The sequence below is a fragment of the Photinus pyralis genome, unplaced genomic scaffold (genome assembly GCF_008802855.1).
Source record: "Photinus pyralis isolate 1611_PpyrPB1 unplaced genomic scaffold, Ppyr1.3 Ppyr1.4_LG7, whole genome shotgun sequence".
Classification (NCBI taxonomy): domain Eukaryota; kingdom Metazoa; phylum Arthropoda; class Insecta; order Coleoptera; family Lampyridae; genus Photinus; species Photinus pyralis.
Window position 1 is genome coordinate 37,424,342 of NW_022170738.1, and position 6,676 is coordinate 37,431,017.

At 35.6% G+C, this 6,676-nt stretch overlaps 1 long non-coding RNA gene across 1 annotated transcript; it reads left to right on the plus strand.

Annotated features, from left to right (window-relative positions):
- The first annotated feature begins 3,405 nt into the window (after positions 1-3,405).
- LOC116177007 lies at positions 3,406-4,057 on the plus strand. Its single transcript, XR_004146580.1, has 2 exons — positions 3,406-3,773; positions 3,830-4,057. It is a non-coding gene; the product is annotated as an uncharacterized LOC116177007 (long non-coding RNA).
- Positions 4,058-6,676: the final 2,619 nt, after the last annotated feature.

The window sequence follows — 6,676 nt, forward strand, 5'->3', positions numbered from 1 at the left end:
TTTTTTTAAACAGGGGTACCACAACGGCGTTTTTCAAACTGTCTGGAAATTCACCGCTCTGCAAGCTTATGTTAATTATTTTTGATAAAACTGGACTATTTATATCATTAACACTTTATACCACATATGCAGATATTCCATCCAGTCCAGGAGCCTTATTAGGCTTTAACTTGGTGATGTGATTGTACAACAAACTTCTTCTTTATATGTGGGTAAATAAAAGGAAAAATGATTTTTGATTATAATTACAAGGAAATATTTTTTGTAATCATCACCAGTATCCAAACCGTTCCTCAGATTAACGACAGCGTTTTTAAAGAACATGTTAAATTCGCTTGCTATGTTAAAAGCGTTTGTTAGCATAGGTAATGGTAGGTTGCTCAAATTCGTGTACGCAATGAAGTGTAGTATTTTTTTTCGTTAACGCCCAAGATGTTATTGATAATCTGCCACCGCCTCTTTGTGTCGTTTTTATGCGCATTGAACAAGTTTAAATAATAGTTACTTTTACGAGTTTTCATATCGTTTTTTTAAATTTAAAGAAACTGTTTCATAATCGTGCTTAAGTTTAGAATTTAGAGGATTTTTTTAAAGTTTCTTATATAACAGATTTCTGCGTTGTTCACGTATGCACAGTTCAACAGTCATCCGAGGTTTATATACAGACATATGGATCTCAAAAAGAGCTCTAGATAAATTGAATTGGAAAATGCGCTAAAAATGGCGCTCAATATTATCATGAAGATCGCCGCACAAATTTCCATGGTAATACTAAAGACGATGTGCCAATGAAATATAACAGAAATCGAACACCGTTTTTCCGAAACCAAAATCTATCAGTCGAAATTCATTTGGTGACATTCGATAAAAACGGATGAATGTACCCGACCCCATTTATTTTCGTAATTTCTTTTTTAGGGCGGTAAAATCGAATAAAGTACAATATACAGTTCTATTTTAAGGTTACGGGCTAAAACCATGATGTTTCAGTAAAGGAAACATTACCAATGAAATATATAACGCTCCCTTATTTTAATATTGGGGGGCTAAAATTGTGAAGCTGTCCTCTTAAAATTAATTTTTTCAGTATCTTTTTTTTAGGGAAATGCGCAAAAGAACAATCGAGGTGTGCCTACATGTGCAAACAAATTGCAAACGAATGAAGTTCAATTAATTTAATGTTGGGGGGCTAAAATCTTGAAGTTGGTCCCCCAAATTTGTTTTGAAATCTTTTTTTGGAGAAATGTGCAAACGAAAAATTTAAGTGTATCTACATGTGCAATTAACGAAGGAAGTATTTGACGTTTCATTATTTTAATGTTGGGGGACTAACTTCACACAGGTCCAATATTCGGGGGGTGAGTGGCGCACTAATCTTCTGGGGACAAATTTTTCGAAGGCGAGGGGCGACTCTATCAGAGGCGAATTTTCCTGTAGTGCATTTTCACTAGCAATCACCGTAGATTGTACCTTAACATAAGGTTATCGTCGAAAAGCTTGCGATACAGATTGTTTACTTTTATAAAGTTTACAACTCCGCAAGGGAAAAAATGCGATAGCAGGGGCGTCGCTAGGAAATTTTCCAAGGGGGGGCAGCGTGAGATTTTTTTAATGAGGTTTTAAAGGGGCAATTTGGGAACATATATCTATTATATACAGAGTGCCCCAACGAGAAGTATACAGAGGGCTTTTAGGGTATTAAATTTAGAAATTTCGAAAAATCCTCGAACACGTCAATTTTGTATTCGAGGGGGACAACTTTTGGAATACAAATCACGAACCCAAGTCTTCACCCCTCTACGTAGGGAGCTTAACCCCTAAAATTTTAAATGGAATCCTATGGCAAATGGCACATTATTTGAAAGCCAATTTAATCGTGATTACTAATCTGCTTTGCTTTTTAAATTCTATTGATTCGTTTCGAAGATATTCGCATTTGAAACCAAAACAAATGCGATCTAAATCACCTTGTATTAAAATTTAATTTTAATACAAGGTTTAAATTGTGCAAAAAATAACAAATAACTTTAAACACACATCATTTATTTCCATAAATGCTCGAATTGTAATGTTCCGGGCGGAGTAGCATAAACTTTATTCTTTAAATATCCCCACAAGAAGTAATCTAAAGGAGCGTATTCAGGCGGGGATATATATATATTTATTATATCAGGGGAAAAACCATTTTAAATGCGAATATCTCCGAAACGAATCAATAGAATTTAAAAAGCAAAGCAGATTAGTAATCACGATTAAATTGGCTTTCAAATAATGTGCCATTTGCCATAGGATTCCATTTAAAATTTTAGGGGTTAAGCTCCCTACGTAGAGGGGTGAAGACTTGAGTTCGTGATTTGTATTCCAAAAGTTGTCCCCCTCGAATACAAAATTGACGTGTTCGAGGATTTTTCGAAATTTCTAAATTTAATACCCTAAAAGCCCTCTGTATACTTCTCGGTGGGCCACTCAGTATATAAATTCTATAACGTAAATGTATATTTCCACAAACGGACTTATGTGTACAAATACATATAAAAATTATAGGAAATTATCGCAAACACATTCGACGTGGATTGCTTGCAAAAATTTCTACAGTTTGGTTTATATAATAATCTTGATTTTTGAAAATCATATCACGATGAACACTCATCATAGCCAAACCATCAAGACGGGCTTGTCCCATGGTACTTCTTAGCCACGTCTTTATCCTCCTTAGTCCACTAAATGACCGCTCCACCGTACATGTTGTGCACGGCAGACAAACTAAAATCTGCAGAGCTGTTTTAATTTACGGAAAGAACTCGTCTGCCTCTTTTAAAACATCCACCACGGTCAACTCGTCGATCGTTGTATCCACTTTATTCGCCCATAGATTTCGCCAAAGCTCTAGGTATTTCACTCGAAATGTTAGGAAGGTTATAAATGTGATTTTAGATAAAATCATATAAACTGCACATGTAAACGTGGACCGTGGTAAGTATATCACACGTTTTTATAAGCAAGGTTCTGTAATTTTTGTGTTCATTTTTCATTTCCAGGGGGGGGCAACTGCCCCTCCCTGCCCCTCGCTGGCGACGCCCATGTGCGATAGGGTTTAATGTATTTGTGATAGGATGGTTGATAATTATTGCAGACTGACGCAATTCTTATGAGGGCAAAACTATGAAGATCATAATGGTGATGGAAAAAGTGTCAATACCGTATCGTCCAAAATAAACCTGATTTTTTAATCTTTGTAGAAGAACTGCTCGAATTTGCGATTTGTCAATCTTCTGCATCTTGCATAATCAGTCATAGGTCAAGCTTGAAGTTCATCGCTTATCACACTCACTGCGCAGTTATTGATTCGAATCCTGGAGTATAAGTGCAATTTCATTCGATGATTTTTGAAACATACCCCAAACAGTATTCATTTTGGGTTTGTCTTCCTGTTGCCTCGAACACTCTTAATTGACGAATCAAAATTAGTTGCTCGAACTTGGGTGAACCCTATTATCCTTTTCTTCGCCTTGGATGTTACTGATTACCGTTATCCAACCACTGAATTGTGTAATTCGTGCATGTCTACATTGTATACGGCCATGACGGACACGTGTGATGATATCCTCTTGTTTCCACGGTTGGTTTGCAAAATTGCACGCGTTTTGTTTGTCTCTGTGATAAGATCGTGAAATAACAACAACTATCTTCATAATTTTGAGCGGAACCTATTACATTTATAAGTGAACGAAATCGAATCTTGGGAAAACGAGAATCCTTGGGCAAACTTCCTCGTGCGTTTAGAAATATGATCTTAATAAACAAAGCAAGGTAAACTGATTTTTTCCAGGTGAAGATATCATAATACAGAAATCTATACATACCTCTACTCCATTTTCAAGCGGGATCATTACAAGGCTATCAGATAAGTAAATTATTGACAGCAATTAATGTACACGTTACCAAGAAGCATGAATGAATAACTGAGGCTAATTACCTACCAACCTACTACAAAATTGATTAATTTTATTCCAATCGACGTTGTAGTTTCTATATCAATAAATCAATTCCGTTCACTTTCCAGTTCAATCATTTTTTTCACATCAGTGGCACGTTTTCAAATTTTGCAATTTCCCGATAACGTCTAAAATTATATTGTTTATAAACATCAACAAAATAAATATTGTAAATTTTTTTGAAAGTAAGGTCAAATAGTTTAGACGAAACTCACCAGTTTTCTTTGGTATAAGAGCTTTAATGACCGAAAATGAAAATACGTAAACGATAAAGTAAATTCAAATAGTAATAGATACAACAATTATTACTTTCACTAAATCAGTGAGGAATGTTTATTCGAAATATCACACGTTCTTAAGAATATAAGTAACGTCGCCATTGTGCCAACTTAATCGACCTCAAATATAAATAGTAATGTTTTATTTTGTTGAGTGCAGTTCAGCGAGCTTTACCACAGCCGGCACCTCATTGCCGGGGAATGGTATCGTGTTACGTGTTAAAAAGAGATACTATACGGTTTCATAGCTGACAGTGCGAGTTGGAATTGTCTGCGAAGAAATTTCTGCTACGTCGGCATTTTTGTAGACCACCTTCGATTGAGCGAGCCACTGCAAATTAACGAAGTATCTCCACCATTGCTGTCCATTAAGAAATAGGCAATGATTGCAATAATCATCCACCAATTCAAGTTGATCGAGAATTAAAATCTATGAATTTAGACAACGATTAGATTCTTATTTGTCTATTTATTATTACTGTATTATAAAAATATAATATTAAATAATTTTTAGTAAATATAATAATACAAATAAATAACAAACGTCAAAAAGAAATTATTATTATTATATGTACTTTGTGTGCTAGAAGTTGCTATTATCGTTTAAACAATATAAATAACCACGACTCACGACTGCGGAGTGAAGTGAACTCGAGAGTGTACCTACTCTTCAGATTCTGGTGTTTGGCTCGATATCTTTTCTTTAGAGAAACATAAATTCCCATCTGAAAAACAGCCAAATAAAAACAAGATTTTCTTCTCTGGAATGCAGATCTTATTCATAATGAATGTTGAAATACAGGGTGTTACATATAAGTCTGTAAAAAAAATTTGGGTTGTAGAGGGGATCAAAACAAGCACTTTTTCCAAATAAACCGAGGGTCCAACGGTGTTTCCTTTTGGAGCCACCTCCACAAAAGTCGTGAAATTTGCATTTTTTCTTTCATTTTTTCTCAGCATCCATAAGAGTTAGAAAAACTGGCGACACGTCTTTCAATAGGTTTTCGGGTATGCCCTTCCCCATGTTGTAAAAAATTCCCACCACGAAAGGGCGCACCCCTAAATGGGGGTCCGATAAAAATGAGGATTTCGACGAAATTTGGTATCTGGGGGTTTTTTAAAATCACTTTTCAAACAAAAGGTATACTCATTTGAAGATTGGGCTTTCGGGTCACAAAATGTCCCCCGCCTACTAGTGAGTAGCCCCATTTAGGGGTGCGTCCTTTCGTAGTAGGAAATTTGCAAAATCGGAAACCCGAAAACCTATTCAAAGACGGACCACCAGTCTTTCTAACTCTTACTTATGGTTGCTGAGAAAAAATTAAAGAAGATATGCAAATTTCATCGCTTTTGTGAGGGTGGTTCATAGAAACGAAAATATTGCTTCTTCCCATTTTCCTTGAGCCCTTACCAAAATATTTCGAAATGTAAGTTTGACTTGACTGGTAGTAATTTTATACCTTTCTAGCGGTAAAATAGATTGGCACCCTCCTCTAAAGGTTATAAGAATGGTACCCCATCTGACATTAAAATTTGCAAAAAGTTGAAACGGATGATGTAATTACGCTAAAAGTTGTTATTTTAATTACATACATCCAAAAGTATATCTATAACAAATATAAAAATACCAATTTAAGACATTTAAACTTTACCGTGACCTTCAGTAATAGTTGATAAGATAATTTCAGACATGAAGTGATTAAAGCGAGGAATTTCAATGAAATTATCTCCTAATCCTTGAACTCCATTTAGCTAATTTCCGTCCAAATTGTTTCTTCCTTAAAACCTACCTACTAACGCACGTACATCAAATTATCCTAGATGTGTTTAAGATTGTTGCAAAAAAAAAGTACAAAATTATAGGTCTACACAATAATATTGCGGAATTGGTGTCAATGTCAAGTGTATTTAATTTGATATACCCAAAACTTCGAAATCCGGTTTATCCAAAAACGCGCGATGAGACGAATCAAAAGCGAAACTTATAGACAAGGGCGACCTTCGGCGATTCGATTACAAACTAATAGCAAATTACGCAAACGGTCTACAAATTTTCGCACACCACGCACACTGCAAGAACAACAATTACCTCGGAGCAAATAAACCACTTTGCCTCGTGACTCATATTTTGCTCGCCTATCCTTGTAAGGACGTGCCCCATTTTACTCCTCGCAATCTCGCATCCTTATAAAGCGATTTAGTCGATGCTATTATGCGGTTTCCTAAACTTGCGAATTTCTTCACGCTCGATTATGACATGTGCAATTAACGTTCCGCCCTTGAAAAGAGTCGCGCGTCTGATGGCTTCTTGAATAATAATAGTAATAGTTCAATATTATGCAAATGGTATTAGGTATGTCAATGTCGGAGGAAGGAACAGATTGACCTAAATTTGTCAACAAG